Raw genomic sequence first — 25,509 nt, 5'->3', positions numbered from 1 at the left:
GTCACCTGGGGCAGGTGACAAACCCACTGAGAAGTAAAAGCAGGTATTTCTTTAAACCACATTCCTTCACTCTACTCAACATGACTGGCTCCAGAAAACCCTTTCCTGCAAAGCCTGGACACATGGCAGGACAGCCACGTGCAGTGACTCCGTGAAACCACAGTGGTTGATTCCATGTCAGTAGTGAAAACTTTGTTACCTTATGCCAGTAATTGCCCCTTTGTGAGCCTTAGCTTTCTCATCTGAAATATGGCGTACATGATACATTCATTCTGAATAGTACCAGCCCTAATGGAAGGGGAAACAAGTTATTTATTTTTGCCTTTATAATTTAGCCCTTAGACTGTGATCTGCGGATAAGCAGCTGGAGGACAACTTCTTGAAGCTTGTCCAAGAGATGGGCAAACTTCTGATGAACCCACGGGAGACTTGCCTTCTGTTGGCTAATTTACTGGAACACTGTTGGGGAATAGCAACCACAGAAAGACAAGGCTTGATTTCCCAGGACGGGATGGAGAAGAAGGTCTCCCTTGGATGTGGAGAAGAAAGGGTAATTATTTTCATCTTCTTTTAGAGCGAATTGCTGCTTTGTGCCTGCCCACCTGGGGTCCGAGAGCCCTGACAGCTTCAAGAACAACTGTTGTTTCCCCAGGTGTGAGGGTATCTTTAGCAAGCGCTCCTGGGAAACTGTCACTCACACTCCGCCTGGCCCCACAAAGGATCCCAGAAGGAAGAGAAAGGCACAGAGCAGTGGAAGCAAAGCCAGCTTGGCACTTTGCCAGTGCCCCACCTCACCCAACTCAGGTGGGTGGAGAGCTTGGGCAGCTGCCTCAGGTCTGCGTCTGAGTGTCTCCTTGTATGGGGCCGGTCACCCTCCCACCAAGCCAGTGCCCCATCCCCGGCCCGAGCCCAGACGGAGCCTTGGGTTACGGGGAGGTAGAGGACGCACAGAGAAACACACATTTATCAAGGGGCCACCGGGCACCATTTCTGTTACCAATGTGATTTCTTCTAATTCCCCACAGCAACCCAGGGCGTGGGGGCTCCCGGCAGAGGAGAACACGGAGATTTCGAGAAACAAAGTGACTTGTTTGGAGTCACGTAACCAGCAAGCAAGCAGTGGAGCAGGGATTTAAACTCAACTTGGAGGTGCAAAAGTCTGTGCTCTTGTGTGGTGGGGGCTGAGGAGGGAGAGGAGTAGGAGGTGGAGAGAGAGAACAACAGGACAAACTGATGGAAGAGGAGAAGGAGGAGAAAGAAAGCTGGAAGAGAGGAGAGGGCAGTCTAGGAAGAGGGGCCGTGGGGGAGGGGCCAGAAGAAGAGAAGTAAAGGCAGGAACGAAAACAAAAACGGGAGCAGAGCAGAGGAAGGATGGTCCATTAATTTTTCTCTTGCTGCTGCAATAAATCGCTACAAACTTAGTGGATGAAACCAAAGCAGACTTACTCACTTACAGCCATGGAGGTCAGAAGTCTGGAACAGAGCTTATGGGGCTAACCCCAGGGTGTCAGCAGGGCTATTTCCTCCTGGGAGCTCCAGGAGAGAAACTGCTTCCTTGGCTTTCCAGCCTCTAACGGCCTTTCCTCCCTTTGCTACACTCGGATCTCTGTTTCCAGCACCAAGTGCACGGCCTTCTCCTTTCACTCTGACCCCTGCCTCCCTCCCACGAGGACCCCTGTGAGTACATCAGGCCCACCGAAAGGGTTGGGGATAATCCACCCACCTCTAGATTTAGAACTTAATCACATCTGCAAAGACTCTTGTGCCATAGAAAGGGACCTTCACAGATTTGGGGTATTACGGTGTGGACACGTTTGGGGGGCATTAGCAGCCTAGCACAGGTGTGAAGAGAGAAGAGAAAAAAAAATGGAGAGGAAAGAAGGTATAGGAGGATGTGATGGTGGAGATGTCAGAAGAGAAAAGTGGGAGTGGAGGAGGAAGGAGCAGGTCCATCAGGGCCTTGGTTTCCTGCTCTGTAAAGTGGGGAGAATGAGCTCATCTACTCCCAGGGGTGGCGAGGATTCTGCAGAATTACGCAGTGCAGGTAGACGGATGCTCAGCCCAGCTCCCACCATGGCCCGTGTTCTCTCCTTGCCTGTCAGCCCACCCCCTGTCTATGAGGGTCTTCCCCTAGAATGCCCATTTTCTCACCTCCCACCAGAAGCACCCATCCCCCTGTCAGCTCCCCAGCCCAGACCCTGGACTAATGCACTGCAGCTTGAGCCTCAGGACCGCCTGTTGGCTCCTTCACCCTGCTCATTCCCTGCCCAACCCGACCCATCACTTCCAATCACTCCAACACAAAATATTCTGCCAGATCCATTTTGGCTGCCCGGCGGCCTTGCAGGGCTCTTGAACGCCAACGCCTGGCCATGAGCTCAGACCGGCAGGGGCGGGTGCATGTGAACTCCAAGGTCAATGCTCACCATCCCCTCTCTCCCCATGGCCTTAGGGCTTTTGAAAACACCAACCTGTGCACCGCACCTTCCTCTGACCATCAGTATCCCCCACTCTTCCTTCCTCCCAGTCACAAGAGAAAGCTGCTATGGACATTAGCCACCAAAGGTCCCTCAAGAACCCTTGAGGGACCCCTTAAGAAGAGGGTACCGCCACTTCATGAGCATCTCTGTGAACCAGGTTCTTTGCAGACATTAGCTCAGATAATCCTCAGAACACTCCAGGGAAGTAGGATAGCTCAGGCACAGAGCAGGCGTGCATCTCTCTAAGGGCACACAGCATTTTTCCTTTCTCGCTCTCTGTATCTGTGTACTGCCCCCCCCCAACCCCCAGTTATTTAGCATGTGTTGGGTTTGCCGCCCTAAAAGAGCTGCAACCTTGAGTACCTGTGAATGTGAAGCTTACTTGGAAATAAGAGTCTTTGCAAATGTAATCAAGTTAACATGAGGTCATACTAGATCAGGGTGGACCCTAGTCCCATGACGGGTGTCTTTATAAGAAGAGGGAAATTTGGATACAGACACACAGACAGGGAAGAAAGCCATGTGAAGGCAGAAGCAGAAATTGGAGTGATGTATCTACAGGCCAAGGAGTGCCAAAGATTGCCGGCCAGCACCAGTGCTAGATGGGGCAAGGCGGGATTCTTCCCCAGAGCCTTCAGAGGGAATGTGGGCCCGCTGACACCTTGATTTTGGAGCTTGGGGCCTCCAGGACGTGACAAAATAAATGGCTGTTGCTTTAAGCCACTGGTTTGTGGGCAGCTGGGCCAGACATGTGGCCTTAAACCCAGACGTGGCAAACCCCAAACCCGACCCCTGCTTCTCACCAGGAATGAGTCTGCAAAACTGGGTGCACCCCAGATTTATCCGGGGAGCCGGTCAGGACTCCATCAGAAAGACTGTGATGTAGTCAGCCTGGGCGGGGGCCCCGGACACTGCGTTTTGATAGCACCACTGGAATTTCTGAAAAGCACTGAAAAGCAGCCGCTTTAGGGAAATGTCCCTCCTCACTGGCCTCCTCTCCCTCGAAGCAACGTGTCCTCCTCAGGCGCCTGCAGGTCGGGTCTTCTGGGAGTTTGTCACAGCGGGGAGAGGTGCAGCGAGGCGGGAAAGTGAGTCAGAGGCGGCAGCAGGGGACGACCCAGGTGAGGAGGACGTGCCCTCTACACCCACCCAAGGGAGTTCGGCTCCCCCGTCTCCCGTCTCTTAGGACCTCACCACCTCGGTCCTACGCCAGCCCCTTCCCAGGACCACAAGCCCTGGGGACTTTTGCTTTCCTGGAGTCTTCTGGAGTCCCTGAGTTCTAGACATCGGAGTCACCCATGAGGCATCCATCTCATCCTCGGGCCCCCCACTCCCCACCACCCTGCTAAAGTTGGGAGAGATGAGGCCTTCAGGGGCACAGGCCAACCCCCGACAAAGCTTTGCTTCAGACCTCCGTCTCCCGACTACTGGTGCATACCACAGTAAGCCAGAAAGCAGCCACAAGCAGGAGTCAGGCCAACAAGGAGCAGACAGTGGGCCTCAGGAGAGGTGGGCAGCCAAGGTAAGGGACGGGAGGGAAGCTCACACACACTGAGCGGGCTGTGTGCCAGCACCGGGCCGCGCGCTTCGCGTCGGTCACCACGCTCGGTTATGTGGTCGTTTATGTCCATTTCGCAGATACGAAAAGGAAGCCTTGGAGGGGTGAAGGCACCTGCCCAGGCTCTCCCAGCTCCCAAGTGACTGAGGTGGGATACGAACACAATTCGGCCTGCCTCTCAAGCCCCGTGCCTTCCCCATCCTGCCCGTCCACTGCTCCAGCCTTTCAGCTCTGTTCCCAGACCACACCCTCCCAAATATGAAACTAATTTGCAAACCAAGTGTTCAGTGCCATTGGCAAGAGGCACAGGCCTCGGAGCTATTAGTGCACAGCAAGTGCTCAGCTGGGCCGCACAAAGAGGTATCCAGTGGGTGTTGGCAGCAGACTCCCCCCCACTCCCCCCCACCACACACCATATTTCAAGGGAGAGATTGAAGCCACATGTTTGGAGGCCCTACGCTGATTGCTGGAAGGACGTTCCATATAAACAGTATGAGGCAGAGCCTGTCACTTGGCCTCACCTTTGGTCCCTGACCCAGGCTCCAGCCCCTGGAGCCAGCTATTGCCAACCCCTTCCCTCCCTAAATGCTAGCTCCAGAATGTTAAGGGTCACTGAGCCCTGGCCAGCAGAGAGAGGGTTAAGCAGAAGGCAGCAGGTGCAAGGGCAGAGAAGAGACAGGTTCTCCTGGGCCTCAGGATGGGTAGATGGGAACGGAGAAAGCAAGGCAGTTCGGGGGAACTCCTCTCTCCAATCCACCTGGTCCTGGATCCTCTCCCAGTGCCTGTGAAGTCTGGGGTCATGCCCCCACTTGACCCTGTATCTCCAGCAAGGACATCCCCACCCTTCCCTCCGTGGGCCTCAGCAGCCCCTTCTCAGACCCAGGGGCTCCGGTCGCCTCTCCCAGCCCCGAGCTCTTCAGGCCTTAGAGACCCAGCCAGCTTCCTCTGGCAGGGGCTGAGCATGGAAAGCAGGCCCCTCGGAGACCCAGGTGGGGTGGGGGGAGGGGAAGGGAGGCCGCTGGGCCACATGGGCTGAGGGCTCAGGGTTACTAGAGCCAAAGCAACACACGTGTGTTTCGAATTTTCTTTCAAGTCTTCTCGGTGCCTGCTCGCTCCCATTCCTCCCCCTGCCTCTTGGTCTGGGGCTGTAATCAGTTTGGATGGAGAACAGCAGACACACTTGGGGGTGGTGTGTGGGGAGCAGCTGGGGCTGGGAATCATTTCGGGGTTTTGTTACCTGCCAGCAGCTTGCAGGGCCATCTGAGGGGGGGCAGCACGGAGATGTGGATACTGGCTGTGCCTGGGGTGGGGGCGGGGTGGGGGACACAGAAGTGCTGGTGGGCGACCTGGGGGAGGGGTGGAGAGAGACAGCCCTGGAGCTTTGGCCCTTGCTGGCTGAGTGGCCTTGTCTGTGCTCTTTGGCCTCCATGAGCCTCAGTGTACTCCTCAGTGAAATGGAACCTAGGTGATATCCTGGCTCTGAAAGTTAAATAAAATAAGCCTGCTTAGCACAGAGAGGTGGTCTGATTGCGTGGGTTCCCTTGCCCTTTGGGGGAGTAAGATAGGGAAATGAAACAGAGACCTCGGGGCTACAAAGCTAGCCCTTGGACCACTGAGGCCATTAGCCCAGAGTAACTCAGGCCTGAAGAACAAGTTAGGCTTTGTGCAATTTCTGACTGTAGCCTGTATCTGCAGGTGTCAGTGGGAGTACAGGAGACATCTGTGTGGGGGAGACAAGACCCCTCCACACACACACCCCAACCAAAGCTGTTTCCCTCCCCTGGCAGCCGGGACCCAACCTGGGCCTGGCCTGGCCTATGGCTGGCCGCTGTCCCCGGCACCCAGCATCCAGCACCTGCTCAGACGCATCCAGGCTGCTTGCTACCACCTCAAGGACACCCCCATTTAGGGCGTGAGGGGCCAGATGGTCAGACCCCGGCCAAGGGGGCTCAGGAAGTCTGATGTGCCACCCCTGGGAAGGGCTAATGCTCACCCTGCCAAGGGCCGCCCTCAATTCTGAAGGCTTTCCCCTCCCCCAGAGCTCAGAGACACGGTCGCTTCCACATGTCAGAACCGGAAGGATGTACAGGGGTATGCTGGCCGCAGCCACCCTCGTTTTACAAATGGGGAAACCAAGGCTCAGAGAGACTCACTGGGTCAGCCCAGCTCCCGGCTCCTGCTCCAGTTTTGGAGTCTGAGGCCCAGAGCACCCAGGGGACTAGGAGCAGGGGACCTGGCCGATGGAGGATCAGCCAGGCCACGGGGAAGGGGCAGCCCCCACCCGCTCCCCACCCCTCGGCTTTTGTTAGCAACTGATGGAAAGTAGCAACTCGGAAAGCAGAGGTTTCCGGCTCCGACAGATCATAGCTGAGAGAACAGATGGCCGATTCATCCCACCAAACTTGGCACCTCAAACAAAAGAAACAATATGTGTTTGGCTCCCTAATCTTTTCCTCAGGTTCCCAGGCAGGTGACTGGAAAGTCTGATGACAAGAAAGCGTCGGCTCACTTCTCTCAGGACACAAACCACAAGTCTTGCCTGGCCATTGTTCCTCCTGCTCCCTCCACCCCGTCCCGCTCTCCTCCCCGCTCCTTGCTTTTTCCAGGCCATGCAGGCCCTCTCAAAAGCAGCTCAGTGTCTCCTCCAGAGCCAGTCCCCTGTGAGGGAGGGGACAGGGGGCACCCATCCCCTGAGCATCACACTATTATGATCCCATTTTGCAGAGGAGAAAACTGAGGCTCTTCGGTGTTAACCAACAGGCTACGTGGTCTAGAAGTGGCAGAGCCAAGAATGATAACAACAGCTGTTGCGTATGGAGTTTCTCCTGGGTCCAGGGCACTGCCCCATTTTCTAGATCTCAGGCAGGTGGCATGGCCTGGGATCTGGTGAGTGGGCATGGAAACACTCCCGTGGAGAAGTCTGAAGATGTGACCCAGATTTGCTACAGAGCTGTGAAGTTGGGGAGGTAGGGGGCTCCACTGTAAGCCCTGGGGATGAGTACCTACAGCTATCATTAACCGATCACCTACTGTGTGCCTGGCGCAAGGTAGGGATTTCACATGGGCTTCCCCTAATGGGCTGTGTGTGGTGTGTACAATTGTCCCAGTTATACAGATGAAAAATCGGAGGCATGGAGAAATGATTTGTCAGAGCCGCATGAGCAGTTAAGGGCTCAAGCTAGGACTCTTTCCACTGCCTCAGCTGTTTCTCTTTGCCCTCCACCCCCAGCCCCGGCCCCGGCCCCAGCCCCAGCCCCAGGGAGGGTGTTAATGAGGCCCCGCGAAGGGAGAGGCAGGGGGAAGGAGCTATGCCCACAGGTGCCAGCAGGTCTTCCTGTGGTGGCCAGACCCGGGCCTGGCGCCATTCTGCCCTGCCTGTCTGCTCTCCCTCACGAGGGGCGGTGGCTGGTACCCCTGTGGGGGGGAGGGGCCTTCACATGCTGGGCCTGCCAAGACCCCGCCCTGGAGACCCAGAGTCTGTCTCCCAAGAACGGCAGGTTCCCACTCAGATTCCTGGGCAGGGTAGGTGGAGCTCAGGGAGTCCAGGGCTGGCTACCAGGACCGGGAAGCCAAGGGCCCCAGTGGCAGGTAGTGAAGTGTGAGCCTCAAGGCCTCAGGGACCTGGTTTCCTTTTGTCATTTGTTTCTCTTTGTACTGGCTGGTTGTATCATTGACTCTTTTCCTCTCTGTCTCTGGGTGACTCAGAGGTCAAAGAGTTTGTGGTGTGATGGGAAAAGCCAGCATGGGAAGCCAGGACACTTCTGCGAGGGGACCCTGGGGTGTCCTTTCCCCATTCTGGGCCTTAAGCTACTGGACGCACCTGCTGGCCACAGTTTAGAGCCCCTCTGGCCTCTTAGGCCCCGGTGTCCAGGCCATCCCAGAGCAGCGAGGAGCTCAGAAGGTAATGCTTGTCTGTTTTCTCCACACAGAGAACACCTGAAAAGCGGCTCCTGGCTCTCAGTGGAAAGGGATTTAAAGAGGAAAATAAATAAAGTGTGAAAGTGCCTCTTACTGACAAGCTCAAGCCCTGTCAGCTTGGCCTCTGCTCCTGCCCTGCCTCTCTCTCCCCTCTGTGACTGGGGAGCCGTTTCTCCATCCCACAGCCCCTTCCCACACCATCTTCCTCTTCCAGCTTCTGCTGAGGAAAGGCTGCTTCGAAAGATGGGGTCCACGAACTCTGCCACAGCACTATCGCTGTCACCATCGTCATCGTACGGCTATTGTACTTAGTTTCTTTGTGCTGATGTAGCGAATTAGTACAAACTCGGTGTCTTTGTCTTTCCAGGCTGCTGTCACCAATCACTACAGACTGGGGGTGGCTTCTGAACAACAGAAATCGATTTCTCATAGTCCTGGAGGCTGGAAGGTCCAAGACCATCGTGCCAGTAGAGTTGTAGTCAGGTCTTCCTGGCTCGTGGAGGGCCCTCTTTTCCCCGTGGTCCTTACGGGGTGGAAGGGGCTAGGGAAGTCTGAAGGATCTCTTTTATAAGGGCACTAATCCCATTCATGAGAGTCCCATCCTCATGATTTAATCACCCTCAAGCCCCGCCTCCTCATACGACCACATGGGGCATTAGAATTTCAGCATGAGATTTGGAGTCGGGGAGTGGGCGTGCAAACAGTGAGACCATAGCCCTCGGTGGCTGAAAATGATACAAATTAGTTTTGGAAGTTAGCAATCCGAAATGAGTCTCACACTAGGCTAAAATCAAGCTGTTGGCAGGGCTGTGTTCCACCGGAGGCTCTCGGGTGGAATCCGTTGCTGTTCCTTATCCGGCTTCTAGAGGCCGCCCACATTCCTTGGCTCTTAGCCTTCTTCTTCCAGCTTCCATGCTAGCCACAGCCGATCCATCTTCCTTACACCACATCCCTCCCCATCTCTGTCCTGCCTCCCTCTTTCACTACGAGGACCCTTGCGAGCACACAGGGCCCACCCAGGTGTTCAAGGACAATCTCCCTATGTCAAGATCAGCTGAGTAGCAACCTTAATTCACCCTGGCCACATAAAAATAACACATTTGCGGGTTCCGGGGGTTAGGACATGGACGTCTTTGGGGGCTCATTATTCTGCCTATCACACCATCACCATCACCATTGCCCAACTATCACTGTCACCCAGTTCTGTCACCATCTATACCGCTATCACCACAAGCATCTTCAGCAGCATCACCATCACCGCCACCACTGCCCCTACCAGCACCCCAACCTCACCTCCACGACCTAGATCTCGACTCTCCTCTTCCTTATAGTGATATTCTTAGACCACTCTATATAAAGCAGCACCTCCATCTGACTGTCTCCTATCACAGACAGTCACAGACACTGGAAGGGAACTCCTTGAGGGCAGGACTTTGTCTGATTTGCTCACGGCTGCTGCATTGGATGCCTGGCATATGGAAGGCACTCAATAAATTTTCACTGAATGAATGAATGAATGAATGAACAAATCAATGGATGTATTTGAGCCTATAATCAAGGCTTTGACATAGTCCAGAATGCCAAGGAGGGTGTTTCTAAAGGAGTGACATCAAAGCTGAGATTTGACGGAAGAGGGGGGGACTAACAAAGTGATTAAAGCACAGTGGGAACAAAGCTGGCTGCCCGCAGGTAGTGCTGTGCATTCTGGGTACCAACAGTGAGTAGGTCAGGGAGGCTGAAGGCCAAGTGCAGGGGAGCACAGGTGGGGTGCGGCCAGAGTGATCCTGTAAGTATGTGAAGAATGTTGCTCTTTATCCTCAGAGCAATGGAAGCTTTGGGAAGCTTAAGGCTTGTGGTCAGACTTGCAGTGCCGGAAGATCACTCTGGCTCCACTGTGGAGAGTGGTTTGCTAGGTGGGGGCAGGAAGTGCATGGCAACTACTTCGGAGTGCCTTGCTGTTGTCCAGCAGTCAAGGGCAGCAATGGCTCTAGCTTGGGCCAGAGCGGTGGGTGTGGAGACAGAGAGAAGAGGGCAGAGTCAGGAACTACAAGACATAAAAATCAAAGGACTTGGGATGGCTTAGATTTGGGAATGAGAAGAAGTGTGGTGCCAAGGATACTGCCTAGGTCTCTGCCCCCAGTCCCATAGCCAGATGGTGGTGACTCTGCCTGGCAGCTGGATGGCAGAGATCAATGTCTCATGAGGACGAGAGTATACCCATATTTATGACTATTATCATTAGTAGCAATATACAGTAAAAAAGTTATCTGAATGCTTACCAGAAGTGATGCATCACACTAGGTTAAGTAATCTGTCCAAGTCACAGGTAATGTCATAGTTCAGGTTCCTCAGAAGCCGACCTTGGAAGGATTCAGATGCAAGTAATGTATTTGGGAAGGAAAATAGCAAAGTGGAGACATGAGACAGGGGAGGGAAGGCAGCCAATGAAGTGTGTGTTATAAAGCAAGTTACCCCTGTGGGAAATGGAGCTTAATCTTTCCAGGGACCTCTGGGGTCCAGTAAAGAATACCCACATCAAAGTCATTTCACCCAGTGGTGAAGAAACTGGGCTCTTTATACACAAAACTCTGGCTAGTCATTGGTTGGAGGCTGCTCCCAAGGGGTGTTCATTCCCCATCGCTTCCAGACTTCAACACATAGGGACAGATAAGACTCAGTGGCAACAAAAAGCCCTCAAAGACATATAGGTTCTGGCAGTTAGAGGTCAGACCTGTGTGCACTGAGATGCTAAGTACTGTGCAATACGGGAAGAGAATTGACAGCATCTGCTGTCAGGAAGTAGTGAAATAAGGATTTGAATCTAGGTGGTTTCAATTTCAAAGTCTCTGAATGGAAGATCACATTGATGGATGGATGAATAGATAGATGGATGGATGAGTGGATGGTTAGGTGAGTGGGCAATGGACAGATGTTTGAGTGAGTGAAGGAATGGACAGATATGTAATGGGTGGATACATAGATGGGGAATGGAAGGACAGATGGATGGATGGATGGATGGAAATTCTAGTGTATGGGTAAATGGGCAGATTAAGAATTGTGTCTATGGATGGATGAATAGGAATATGAATAAAAGGGAGTGGGTATACAAGTGGATGGATGGGAGGATGAATAACCAGGTTTGGGAGAAGAGAAGGGCTTAGAGAGCAGAGTCTCAATAGTGACCTAAAATGAAATCAGCTAGTAATATTATCCCCACGACACCCCACCTTCCTCGGTCTCAGAGGCATCCCAGCTGTGGTCTCATATGGATGACCAAGCACATCAGGAATGAAGTTCAGGGAGCAGGGTAGATCCAGGGTGGAGAGGGTGCGGGTTGGAGGAAGCCCATGAAATGGAACTAGAGGACTAGGGTGGAGCCCACCGGGTCTTGTGCCTAGAATGGTGCTGCCCTGCCCAGGGCTGGCTGGGCACCTGCCCAAGAGACAACATCATAGGGCTGGCTCTGGCCACAGTGCCATGTGGGTGAGCGCTGGACATATTTGTCCCACCACCAAAGCAAGGCAATGGTTGCAGAATAGGGAAGGCAGCTCTCCCAGTGGGAGCAGCGCTGGCTCAGGAAAGCTGGGAAAGGAAGCTGACATCAGGACAGGGAGCCCCACCATCCTGGCAGAGCTGAGTGATGCCCAGGGACACCCGGCTCCAGCCCAAGCACAGCTGATGGGCCCAGCTCTGCCAAGTTTCACTGCCTGAGGCACATTTTTATGACTGAGGAATAATGAGAGGAAGGCATCCTAGTCTTGGCCTTTCCCTAGTGCAGTGTGTGTGTGTGTGTGTATGTGTGTGCGTGCCCGTATGGTTTGTGTGAGTGAACATGGATGTCATATGTGGGTCTTTGTGTGGGTTTGTTTGTGTGTCAGGGTTTGAGTATACATGCTAAGACTCTTGGCACACATATGAGCTTGTGTGCATTAGTATACTTGTGTGTATATACAGGTGTGTTTGAATGTGGGTAACTGTGTTTATACGTATGTGAGCACATTTGTGTACATGTTATTGTTTGTGTGTATACACATGTGTAAGCATGTTTGCATGATGTGTGAAGATATTCACATCTGTGTATTTGTGCATAGCCTTGCTGTTTGCATTGTGGGACCTTGTTTGTGTGTGTGTGTATGTGTGTGCACACAAGTCACCCAGAATGCTCATTAGGGATGGACTTCATAGAATAAAGGGACTCCATTCTTTACCATAGCTTTATCTTACTGTCCCTTCTCCCCTACCTCATCCTTTCATACAAACTTCAGAAGCTAAGCGATTAGTAGTTTCTCAAACATTCTAGGCTACTTCAGACCTCCATGATTCTGCCTGTGGCACCTGGAATGCCATCTTCTTTTTTTTCTGCTTGGTAAAACTCTTGTTCATCTTTCAGGTCCAGGCTTCACACTTTCATGTTAGCTTCCCAGTCACCGCAGATTCCATACTCTGGGTCCCGTGCTACCTCTCAAACATCTCTCTTACAGCCATGAGGTATTTTCTGCTCTTCCTGTAGACTGGGGGTTCCTTGAGGGCAGGTTCTGTGTCTGATTCCTTTCTGAATCTCCAGGGCCTGGAACAGGATCTAGCATGCAATGGGAAGGAGGGATGGATGGGTGGACGGTTGGGTGGATGAATGGATGGGCAGATAGATTGACAGACAGGCAGATGGATGGATAGATGTGTGGACTGATGGATAGATGGATGGATGGGTGAGTGGACAGATGGACAGATAGACTGATGGACAGGCAGATGGATGGATAGTTGTGTGGACTGATGGGTGGATGAGTGCATGAGTGAACAGGTGGGTGGAAGGGTGAGTAAATGACTAAATCTGGCATTTCTGCTCTAGAATCCTGGATTTTGAAGGGAGACTGCTTGCAGCTCTTCCTTAGCTCTCATTTACCATGAAATAGTCGCTGTGCTTGCAGAGAGGAAGGCTGCAACCTCAGAGCTGGCCTGCTCTCTCCCCTCTCAGCTCTGGCTCTCATGAGGGCTGGCTCCAGATTGGCCACCTACTTTATGAAGGAGCAGATTAGGCCTGAAGAGGCATTGCTGAGTGGCTTAAGTTAGCTCCTGTTTGTGCTCCAGGCTTTCAAAGCCTGGGGGATACTGCAGAGGAGGGGCCTGACTTCAGGGCCCACTGGTAAATGGGCAGGGATTGTGTGCTCTCCAGGCCTTGACTGCAGGCAGCTTAAGGCAGGGCCCTAGGAGTTTTGAGACAGGAAAATGGTGTTTTGTCTTGTTAATGCATTCACTTGGCTTTGAACTGGAGAGTAGTCAGGTGTCCCCAGACTGCTGCTTTTGAGCTGGTCTAGGGAGGGGGTAGGGCATAGCCAGGCCCCGGATTACAGAGGCCTTCCCGGGGGAAGGGGGCCTTTGATGGGGCCGGGTCTGTTGTCCGAGTCTGCTTTGCTGGTGGCTGGAGCCCCTAATGAGGGGGAAAGGGCTCCTTCTGAGGCATTCCCCTGGTCTCCCTTGGGCAGCGGGCGGAGGCCTCCTTTGATGTTGGAGTCCTTAAGCCAAGTGGGGACTAATTGCCACAAGGTACAGAATGTTCTGGTTGCTTGGGGGGTCTGCAGCTTGCTCACAATGCCACAGCCACCCTGGGGTGGGGGGAAAGGCAGCCGATCCCCTGATGTGAGACAACTCAGGAGGGTTTGGGGTTGGGGTGTTTGGGTTTTGTTTTTCTTTCATGCACACAGCCCCAGCACAGAATGGGAAACACATTATGTACAGCGAGCCCACGCGCACACACACCGCTTACTTCACTACAACTTTGTAAACAGTATTATGTTTGATTTTTTTTTTAATCAAAGAGTCAGTGCGGTGGGAGGGATAATGGCAAAGAGAAAAAGAAAGCAGACTTTGGCAGGCCGGCAGCAGACAGATTTGGATTCCAGTCCCAGCTTTGCCACTTGTTAGCTGGGGCAAGTCACTGAATTTTGCTGAACCCCAGCATCCTCCTTTGCCAAATGCAAGGCTATGCCTGGCACCCAGGTGCTTATTTGCATTTGTTCCATCCTTCATGTGCATTCTTGAGACAGTTCACTAAAAACACACGTCTATTTTCCTGGCAGGCATGGAAGCAGGTGGGGAACCTGGTCAGCAAACACCCGTTAGATCATTTTCATTTGATTAGAGAACAGGAAGAGGATGGTTTCCTTTGACGTTTAGTATCGGTGCCCACCGTCCCAAAGGTTTCCATCTCAAAGGAAGATGACCTTATTCTCCTGGTATTATGCTCACCCCCCGCCTCTACCTCCCAGTGGGATCTGGAGTCAGACACAGCGATTTTTGTTATTAAAAGAAAAAAATTGGAGCCAGCGATCGTGTTTTTTACATTACACCAGGCACGGGGCCAGGTGATCTGACTACATTGTCTCTAACCTCCACATGGACACTTTCGTAGAGTTAGTATGCCCATTTGACGGATCAAGAAACGGAGACTCAGAGAAAGAAATGACTTGCCCAAGATCATCCTGTGTGGGAGCGGGGGGAGCCACCTTTCTCTTCAGCCTGACTCCAAGGCCCAAGCCCTCTCAAGCCCGCCCCAGGTAAATGTTCTGATCAAGCTTCTCTGAGCTTCATTTCCCCACCTGGTCAACAAGAACTATAACTTAAGTGTACCTTGCCAGGATGCCCAGCCATTAAATGAGATAACTCCTGTGAAAGTACTCAGCCTTATACACATGACAAGCACTCCGTACCCCTGCTGCTTCCCTCCACCTTGCCCTCATCACCTATTCCCCTGATGTACAAACACAACACATGCACACACACACACGTGCACACACAGGTAGTCCCCATTTCCTCCACTCTCTGGAATCTGGAGAAGGGGCAGATCTAGGCCAAGGGGAAGCAATGTCCATCGAAGTTGTTCTTTCAGTCCGTGGTGCCCCTTCCATGTGGTTCTGTCCTGACCTTCTAGCCTCTAGAGATGGATCCTCCACCTAGCCCCACCGGGGACAGAACCCTCTGTGAGAAGCTTCCTGGGTGCAGGAGAGATGAGGGCCCGCCCCTCTGGCAGCAAGCGAGGCATCCTTGCTTGTAAATAGGAGCAGGTGGAGAGCAGAGGAGACTGTAGTGGGACCTTAGGTTCTTTCCAGTTAGGGGCCAGAACGAGAGGAATAGGAAAACAGGGAGAGCCACTGGGTTGTGGATGACGCATCACCTATATCCTTTGCTCATGTGATCTTTTCAATACCCCACAATCTAGATATGGTGGCCTTCGATCACACACAAGAGGAAAGGCAGAGCCAAGGAAGCTGGTAAGTGACTGAGCAGAGGCCGGCAGGAGGAGGTGCTCCCGACAACCTGTCCTGAGACAGACACCACATCTGGCCTGGTGAAGAGACGCAGTCCTGGGCCTCTGTTCACCCACAGCTGCCCCAGCTGCCCCCGTCCTGGTGGGGAAGAGGGGCCTCCCTGCTCCAGCTCCGAACACCTTGGAGAGGGGAAATCCAAGAAACTCTGGCATGGCTACTTTCTTCTTTAAAGAAAACAAAAAACAAAAAAAACACAACCAATGTGGAGATGGCCTTATTCAAGTTTTATGACGATAATCCATTCTTGTGTTTTAGAGTCAAAAACACAGATGGGCAAAAAAAGGAAAAAATAAAAGTGCCCAAAGATGGGCACTATCTCCCAGACTCAGGTGAGTACACTCCGGGGAGTGGAGGCCGGCTCTCCCCGACTTACTGTGGCCCCCACCTAGAATGCCATCTTTCCATATATACATCCCATGACAGCCTTACATGCTTATGTTACATTCCAAGGATGGCTAGAGTTTCTTCGGCCCATCCTCTCTTGCTGAGCATTTCAATGGTTTCTAATATTTTGCTTGAGGCATCTTTCTCCACGGGTGAGGCCACTCCTGAGGCTCCATTCTAAGACATGGCATTGCCATGTGGAAGAGTCTGGGTACTTTTGACACTTTTGATGGCTAAGCTGTCCCCTGGGAAGATCTGTAACTCTATACTACAACCCAAAGTGCCCAGAGAGCTGTTTCCTATCACTGGGCCCCACACTGGGTATGGACAATCAGTCTCTAATCTTTGGTGATATGGTAGATGAAAATAACACCTTTTTTCCACGTGAATGTCTATGACTACCTGAGTTTCATTCATTCATCCATTCATTCATTCAACAAAAATGTATTATGGAGTGTCTATCCTATGCCAGGCATCCTCTGGTATAGGGCAATGGGCATATTTTAAGCAGAAAATCAAACACACGATCTCTCCGTTACAGCTGAAATCAGTGCTATGAAGAATGGTGGCCTGGGGAGGTAGGCTGGTGGGAACGTTGGCTCCTTCATAAGGCTTATCGGGTTCGACTTTTCCTTGATATGGAAAATCAACGCTTCTCAGTCTTATATAAAGTGCCCTGTGGGGGCCGGCTGACGGTAACGGGGCTGAGAGGCTGTTCACTGAGCAAGTTGAAGATGAATGCCAGAGGACTTGGATCTCAGCTAAAGGACAGTATTCCAGTTACTGAACTTTCAGCAAGTGGACCTTTTGAAAGTCATGATCTTCTTCGAAAAGGCCTGCCTTGTGTGAAAAATGAACTTTTGCCTAGTCATCCTCTTGAATTATCAGAAAAAAATTTCCAGCTCAACCAAGATAAAATGAATTTTTCCACACTGAGAAACAGTGTGGGGTCTTAATGACCCGTCACAAAGTGAACTAATGGGAGAGCCACACTTGATGGTGGAATATAAACTGGGTTTACTGTAATCTCTTGTGCTGTGCATGAAAATAGAGGGGCTGCATCTTGTTTATAGTCCTCTTTTTACTATAATTTGATGTACACGACATTAAAAGTACTGACATCTGAAAAAAATAAAAAATAAAAAAATAAAGTGCCCTGTGAATGCAGCTTTATTTCACCCCCACCCCCAACCCCTTGAACAAGATGTTCTCCTAAGCTCCTCCAACAAAGCTGTTTAGAGTGCCTCTTATTAAGCAGAAAGGTGCAGGGGCCATACATAGTTTCTCTGGTGAGGGGCATGACATTCCATGAGAGCCCCACTTTGGATGCCACTTTCTCCAGAAAGGCTCTCTGGGTTCCCCCAAGATGAATTCCTCCTTCAATAAGCACAGTGATACAATCAAGGACAAATTGGTCTTCCCCTCCACAGCAAGGAGCCAGGATCCATTCTCTGTTTAAACATCTATTTAAGTTTTTTTAATTTTTATTTTTGTGTGTGTGTGTGTGTGTGTGAGAGAGAGAGAGAGAGAGAGAGAGAGAGAAAACATGAGTGAGGGAAGGGCAGGAGAGAGGGGGACACAGAATCCGAAGCAGGCTCCAGGCCCTGAGCTGTCAGCACAGAGCCTGGCACAGGGCTTGAACCCACGAACCACGAGATCATGACCTGAGCTGAAGTCGGACACTTAACCAGCTGAGCCACCCAGGCGCCCTAAACATATTTTTAAATCAGGAGCATCTTTTCATGAGAACTGAAGTTCAGAGTTTTTGGGTATTTCCTTGAATCCTGAGAAGGTCGGGGGCCTGCCCAAAGTCACATACGCAGGAAGGGGGCTGGATGTGAATCCAGCTCCCCTGGTCTGCAGGGCAGGACCCTTGCACCTGCATCATGGCCAGATTCAAAATCTCTGCTTCTTTTCTCTTTTGGACTAAAAAGTCCTCTGAGTCCTGGGCCCTTCAGATCCTGAGACATCTAAGGAAGTGGTGCCCTGTGAGGGGTGCCCTGGCTGGGGCTTCTTGGTACCTTTAATTGCAAGCCAAGCCCAGAAGCCCAGAGTCCAGCTGTCCAGATAGGCATCTGGGCAGTGCCCACAGATGGCTTCAGTTGTGATGGGTGATGGGTTAGGCATGCTTTCCCTGCTGGCTGATGTCATGAGCTCATTAGAGCAATGGGGTTTATAGTGTACAAGGCAACTGTCCAAACAATAAATTAAGCTGCACAATTTAGCACTTAATTATCCTCTCTCTTGTCTATTTCACTCTTGTTCCCTGGGTGTCTGTCTGGGCCCTCCAGCAAGATGGTGAGATCTTCCCTCTGCCTCACACCCCACAGCCAATCCATCACGCAGCCCTGTTGGTGCCATCTCGGGAACATCTCTCAAATACTTTCCCTTCTCCACATCCCCACGGCCTTGACCTCAGCCAGCCCTCACTCTCTCCCCTGGATTATTGCCACGCTTGCCTCTCTTGCTATAATTCCCCTCTCTGGTCTGACATGAATGTGGTTTCCCTTGGCCTGAAATACACAGTCCCAAGCCCTCATCTCTCCATTCGAAGCCCCTGTGAGCAGGGTGCCTTGCTTACCATTGCAGCCGCCTCTTCCCAAAGCCCCACGACAGCTACCCTACCATATGATGAACTTGTGGTTCTGCCCCAAGGAGGGGCACAGCCAGGCTCCATAAACTTCTGGTTTTGGTCCATGAACTTCTGCACACGCCATTCTCTCCGTGGGGAATATCCCTCTCCCCACTCAGCCCTCACCACTCACCTTGCAAACTCATGCTTGTCTCACTGTTCAGCTCTGGAATCTCCTCCTTTGAGAAGGAGGAGAAGCCCAAGGGTATTTTCTTGGCAAACCCAGAGCTGAGAGTCCTCATTTCCTTACCCCTCTCGGGTCCTCTCTTATGATCCACGTCCACAAGGATGCCTGGGAGAATGGTGTCCTGGAGGCTGTCCACCTGTGCGTGGCTCTGTCACACCTATTCACTCTGGAGTCCCCATAGTTCAATCCTCACAATCAAGCCATAGGGATCCATAATAAAGGTCCTTTTTACAGGTGAGGAAACTGAAGTTTGGATTCCAGAGCTGGATCTCCACTTGGCCAAATTGGCCTAAGTCCAGAAGGGCAGGGATGGTTTGCTGGGCTCCCGGCAGACAGGTTGGAGGACCACGTGAGGCACCATGCTGGGTGGGGAGGCCCTGGGAGGGCATGGGGGATGGGGGAGGTGATAGTTTGGAGCAGGGTCACCATTTGACCCGAAGGAACTTGGCTGGTCAAATAATACCACCTCCACCAAGTATTCCCTTCTGTTCCCCCATGTTCCCCATTGGACAAATGAAGACTCAGAAAGAAGGAAGGAGAAACAAAGAACAAAGTTATAGAGGAATAGGGGCCAAGTTAGAACCAAGTGTCTCGATTCCCAGTCCAGCTTCCCCAGTGGGCTGCAGGTCCAGTGTGACCTCTCTATTGCACCTTCTTCTCTCCCCCTTCCCTTCACCCACTGCCTCTATCAAACATTTCTGTATGCCTCCTAGGGGCCAGGTTCTCCACTAGTTGTTAAAGACACAGAGGGCCCCTGTCTGGTGCTTGCCTGGTGCGTAGTGAGTGTTCAGCAAACATTTGTTGAATTAATAAATGAATAAGCATGGGAAAGTAATGTACCTCTCTTCATTTCCAGAAGGACCTGAAGGAATGGAGAAGCACTTGCCTAAGCCCTTTGTGCCCACAGTCTCCTTCCAACCATGCTACGAGGTCAGCATCATCACACCCATTTTGCAGATGAGGACACTGAGGCTCACAGAGGGGACAAAATTCATCCAAAGCTCTGCAGTCAGAAAGCAATTCTCAGCCCCCCTTGGAAATTAAACATTACCCATGCTATTTTTTTTTTAAGGAAAGGATGTTTTCCTTCTGGTGTGTAAACAGGAGAAGGGCTCCCCGAGAAGGTCATTGTAAATATCATTACTTCTCCTCGGGGCTCTGTCAGCTTATGTTACTTTATTTATCAACATTCCATAACATGTAGATCCAAGAACATGTCCTCAAGTGGGACACCAAAGATGTGTGCTTTGGGGGTCAGGCAGAAACACTTGCCAAGCACATAGCACGGGGCTGGGCAGGAGTTGCGAGCTGGGTCCAGGCTCGGGGCGGGGCCGTAAGGGCCCTTCCCAGCATCTCCTGCCTGGGTGGAGCCTCAAGTTGGAGTTCCAGCGGCATGTCCCTCATTTCCATAAGGGGGAGCTTGTGCACAGGAGATTCCCTCCTGGCTAGAGGGCCTCGGCATCCAGGGACCAGCTCCAGGCAGTGGCCACTTGGATGACACTGACAAGGTATCTGCCCTGAGCACTGCCTCCCGCCCTATGTGTGTGTGTGGGGGGGGGGGCAGCCATGGGGGATATGAGCATGCCGTCCCCCTCCCTGTTTATCCACTCGGGGAACCACGGATAAGGAGGGGCAATGCTCATGTGGAAATAACACAGCTTTGGAGCCAGACAGGACTGAGGCTCACTCCAGCACCGTCATGGATTAGCCGCATGACCTTGGGCTGTTCACCTCCTTGGACCTCGGTTTCCTTATCTGCAAAATGGGAACAACAGCGACTTTGGGAGTTACACAGAGCAGCGACTATAGTGCCTGCAGCACAGCAAATGCTTCATAATAAAAGGGATATTACTATGATGATTGTTGTCTGGATTATTTTTGCAGGTCCTAATTTCCATCCCAACCCTCACAGGTAGTTCTGCCCGTCATTCCCCAGCTGGGGCTTTGGAGGGATTTGCACAGGGCTATGGCCTCCCTGGATCCCCCAGAGACAAGCCCAGTAGAAAGGCATTTACGGCTTGTGTTTGCAAATGCAAAGGCAGGTATTTCTTAACATTTCTTAACAGAAATGATGACAAAGCAAAAATATTAAAGAACATGTCTGAGAGAAAGAGAGAGAGAAGTCTCCAGAGCTTAATTCCTCACTCAGATTCAACAACCAGTTTCTCTCTTTTTTTTTTTTTTTTTTTTGAACGCAAACCCCCTCGTCCACACAGATGTTTTGCTGGGGTTGTAATCCTAGTGACTATACCAGGTGCTGTTTTATTCCCGACTCGCTGTGGTCTTTGGTCTGAATCACTCCATCTCTTTTCATTTGGTTCCTGCCAGAAAGCAAAGCATATATTTCATGGTCCTCTCTTCCTGGGAGGAGGAATTTCTCCACAGGCCTCCCTTTGCACATGCTCACGGAGCTGCATTTGGGTCAGAACGATGGGATGGCAACACAGTCTGCCGCCCTTTGGCTGCCTTCTTAAAACTTCTTTTTTTTTTTTTTTTTTCCAAAATGGAAATAGCTTTTTCTCCCTGATTATCAAAGTAACACTTGTGGATTGGGAAAAATTGGGTAGTACTGAAGTTTAAAGGGCAAAAGTTACCCAGAAGAAAATCACTGCTAACATTTTGGTGTGTCTTTTTCAGACTTGACTCTCTCCGTGCACAGACAAACCACCTTACAAGGGACTCTTACAGAATACATCGTTTTGTATTCGGATTTTCTTAGTCTACCTGCCTGGTTTTCCTCGTTCATCCTAAATGGCTCTGCATCATTTTATTGTATGGGTATAAAACACAGTTCATTTAACCAATCCCTGATGGTTGGACACCTGGGTTATTTCTGTTTCTTTTTAAAAAACATTTTACTTTGAGAGAATTCTAGATTCACCGGAAGCTGCCAAGATAGTGCAAACAGTTTCTATGTGCCCTCGATCCAGTTTTCCCTGATGGTTACATCTTACATAAGAGTAGTATAATATCAAAATCAGGATATTGACATTGGCACCCCCTGAGTATAGTTCTATGCCATTTCATCACATGTGTAGATCTGTGTAACCACCACCGCAACCAAGGTACAGAACCTTCCACCACCATGAGGGTCTCCTTCATGCTGTCCTGTTATAGGCACACTCTCCCCTTTCACCCCCTTCCCTAACTCCTGGCCACCACTAATTGGTTCTTCATCTCTATATTTTTGCCATTTTGAGAATGTTATATATATATATATATATATATATACACACACACACATATATATGTATATATATATACACATACTTTGAGAATATATATATACACATACATATATATTTACTTTTTCCATTCAGCATAATACTCTTGAGATACATTCAAGTTATTACATGTATAAATTGTTCCTTCCATCTCATAGCTGAGTAGTGAGACTCCATGGTGTGCGTGAACCAAACCTATTAGCCATTCATCCATTTTAGGTCATCTTCGTTGTTTCTGTTTTTTAGCTATTACAAATAAAACTGCTGTGACTGCTGTCGTAAAGGTTTTCACGTAGACATCTTTTCATTTCCTTGGTATCAATATCCAAAGTGTGGTTACTGGGTTATTTGGTAAGTACACATTTCGTTTCTTAAGAAACAGTGAAAGTCTTTCCCAGAATGGCTGTACCGCTAACCTTTCTACCAGCAGCATATAAGGGGTCTAGTTTCTCTAAAACCTCACCAGCTTTTGATATCACCACTATTTTACATTTTACCTGTTCTAATAGATGTGTGGTGTATCTTATGGTCTTAATTTTCATTTCCCTGATGGCTCGTGACTTGTAACATCTTTTCGTGTACTTATTGGCCATTCATACCTCCTCTTGGGTGAAATGTCTCTTCCAAACTCTTGTCCATTTTCTTATAGGATTGCTTGTGACCTTACTGTTGAATTTTGACTCTCTCTCTCTCTCTCTCTCTATATATATATATATATATATATACAAACATATAATATGAATACTATATAATAATATATTAATATAATATATTATGTAAAATACATAATATCTAATATCTATATCATTAGATGTACTAGAATATATACATAGTCTAGATATGAGTCCTTTGCCAGATATGTGGTTTGCAAATACTTTTTTCCTAGTCTATAGCTTGTCTTTTCACTCTATTTCATGGATCAAAAGTTTTTAATTTTGATGAGGTCCAATTTCTTTCTTTATTTGTCTCTTATAGATCAAGGTTTGGTGTCGTGTCTAAGAACTCTTCACCAAGACGTAGGTGCCAAAGATTATTTGTTTCTTTTCCTTTGAAAATAATCCTGTGGCAGACAAATAATGTCCTTCTAAAGACACCCACACCCAAATCTCCAGAGCTTGTGAATGTGTGAGCTTACACAGCAAAGGGGACTTTGCAGATGTGATGAAGGTCAAGATCTTGACACGGTCAGATGACTCTGGATTATCTGGTGGGCCCAGGGTAGGCAACAAGGGTCTTTACAGGGGAAAGATTGAGACAAGACCGTTGGAGGGTTTGTGGCTATGGATGCAGTGGTTGGAGTGATGACATCGTCAGCTAGAAGGGAAGTCCTAGGAGCTGGAAAAAGCAAAGTAACAGATTCTTAGAGCCTCCAGAAGGACATTTCCTACTGACCTTGACTTTAGCTCACTGAGACCTATTTTCATTTCTGACTTCCAGAACTGTAAGATAATAAATTTGTGTTGTTTTAAGCCACTAGGTTTATGGTAATTTGTTACAGCAGCAAGAGGAAGCTAATTCAAACCCTTGGATGAATAACCTTATACATAAATCTTTGCATACTTTCCCAGCTATTTCATTAGGATCAAATCCTAGGTTTCAAATTGGTGAGTCAAAGCATATATACCCAAATTGGTACCATTTACACCTCATCATTAGCTTTTTACGGATTCCTGTACCCTTGCTTGAGTAAACATTGGCTCTTACTAATGTGAAACATGTACTTGATATTGCTTTGATTTCCTAGTGTGTGTGGATCCTGCATGTGAGTGCATAGCACATTTCTGTGAATCAGCCAATTTGGTAGCCAGTCCAATATGGTAGCCACAGCCATATGTGAAATATGGCTACTCCAAATTGAGATAGGCTATAAGTATAAAATACACGCTGGATTTCAAATCTCTAGTACCAAAGAAAGAAAGAAAGAAAGAGAAAGAAAGCAGAGAAAGAAAGAAGAGAAAGAAAGAAAGAAGAAAGATAGAAAGAAAGAAAGAAAAAGAAAGAAGAGAAAGAAAAGAAAGAAAGAAAGAAAGAGAAAGAAAGAAAGAAGAAAGAAAGAAAGAAAGAAAGAAGAAAGAAATTTCAAAAGTGATGTTTTATATTGATTATACACTGAACTCATATTTAGATATACATTAGCTTAAGTAAAATACACTCATAAAATTAACTTTACCTGCTTTGCTTTACTTGCTTAACATGGCTACTAGAAAAGTTTAAATCACATATGTGGCTTGATGTGTGGCTCATGTTGTGTTTCCATGGGTCAGCATGGGCCCAAGCCCTCTCAGCCACAGCCCTTTATGACCAGCAGCAGGCAGTGACAGCATAGTGGCCAAAGCTAGGGGCTAAGCTCTCAGCCATGCAGGAAAGTCAGCCAGGCCCTGTGGTCCTGGTCTCAGCAGCCAGTGCCCAACCACAGATCCCACAGTGTGGTGGAAAAGAACTTGGGGTCAGAGAGACCTTGGTTTAAATCCCAGCTTCTTCTGAATTTTCTTGTACTTGAAGTTTTATCCGTTTTAGTTTCCTTATCCGTAAATTGGGGAAATAACCCAATAACACTTATGGAGACATTTCTTTCTTTCTTTCTTTCTTTCTTTCTTTCTTTCTTTTTTTTTTGGAGACACTTCTTTATTCAACCAATATTTATTGAGCCTACTGTGTTCCAGGCACCGTTCTAGGCTCTGGCAATACTACATACAGCATACAACCCGGAACGAGCCTAACATGATGTTCTGGCCTCCCGTGGGTCCTCTTTCTTGCCCGCCAGAGACACTCTCTATTGCTGAAAATAACATTTCGGTGGAACGGTACATTCGACTCAGCACTTTTTATGAGCCCACTGGTTCCCTGAATCCGAATAGCAGCTCTGGGCATGGGTTTGAATTCATCTCAGCCATCACTTTGTGACTTTAGCTAAGTCATCTATAAAATGGGGCTAAAACATTACCTCAACCAGGGTCACAGCGACCATTAAAGAAGATAACACGTGTAGAACTCAGTTCCTGGACCTTTGAGCTGCTGGTAGAAGTAGTAATGTTATTATTTTCTCTGCCTTAGAATCTCAGGGCACTCTTAAGAGAGAAAGATCTGGAAGGACTTGTTAGTCTACATTGATGAGGTAAGCCTTTGGGCCTTTATCCAAGTGATGAATGTATTGGTGGACATCTGGTGGCTTGTGTCGAGATGGGCTGCCTACTCTTGGTCAGGCTAAAAAGACCAACTCTTTTCCTTGGCTGAAAAGAGCTCACTGCTGGCTGCTGGCCCGGGCTCCATCTTTTGTTTTAGCTGCTGTTGGTACCCCTCTCATGACCCTACGGTGCTCACCTCCACCTGCAAACATCTGCAATCCTCTGCCTGAGGGTTTTTTTTCCTACCAACTGGTACTTGCTAGGCCGGAGTCAGGGCAAGCCAGAGGGCCGGGCGCTAGAAGTAGCCCTGAACCCGTGAGGAAGGGGGTGCTGGTGGGGAGCCACCATACAGCTTCCTTGGTCCTGGGTTAGGGCACCTCTGAGGTGTGTTCTCAGTGGATTAATCTCCAGGTACCACAGTGGCAGTTGGCCTGACAAGGCACCCTGCGTTGGCTGTCTTCCTCCCTCTCCCCGTTCTCCGTTCTCCGGCTGGTGTTTTCTTAGCACTTCAAGTTCTGCTTCCGTGAGAACCCAACAGAAATACTCTTCTTTTTTTTTTTTTTTATGAGAAGCCTATTTTGGATTAGTTAATTCCCCTCCTAGAGCCATGGGCCTCAAGAAGGCTGACTCCCTCCAAGTCCAGTCTAGCTCCACGGGCCTTGACACTCAGGCCCTGTGT

The 25,509-nt window shown here is 49.8% G+C and overlaps 1 long non-coding RNA gene and 1 pseudogene across 1 annotated transcript; one reads left to right on the top strand and one right to left on the bottom strand.

The window, feature by feature from the left end:
• Positions 1-16,347: 16,347 nt before the first annotated feature.
• Positions 16,348-16,810, top strand: LOC125934417 (proteasome maturation protein-like; annotated as a pseudogene).
• A 3,870-nt stretch (positions 16,811-20,680) lies between these two features.
• LOC125934418 (uncharacterized) lies at positions 20,681-23,983 on the bottom strand. The gene is made up of 3 exons (XR_007461378.1): positions 23,876-23,983; positions 22,841-23,040; positions 20,681-20,802 (listed from the first exon to the last, which is right to left on the bottom strand). It is a non-coding gene; the product is annotated as an uncharacterized LOC125934418 (long non-coding RNA).
• Positions 23,984-25,509: the final 1,526 nt, after the last annotated feature.

The sequence above is a fragment of the Panthera uncia genome (assembly GCF_023721935.1).
Source record: "Panthera uncia isolate 11264 chromosome A1 unlocalized genomic scaffold, Puncia_PCG_1.0 HiC_scaffold_17, whole genome shotgun sequence".
In the NCBI taxonomy this organism is placed as follows: Eukaryota; Metazoa; Chordata; class Mammalia; order Carnivora; family Felidae; genus Panthera; species Panthera uncia.
The sequence above is the reverse complement of the archived record's forward strand: the minus strand, read 5'-3'. Positions and strand labels throughout refer to the sequence as shown.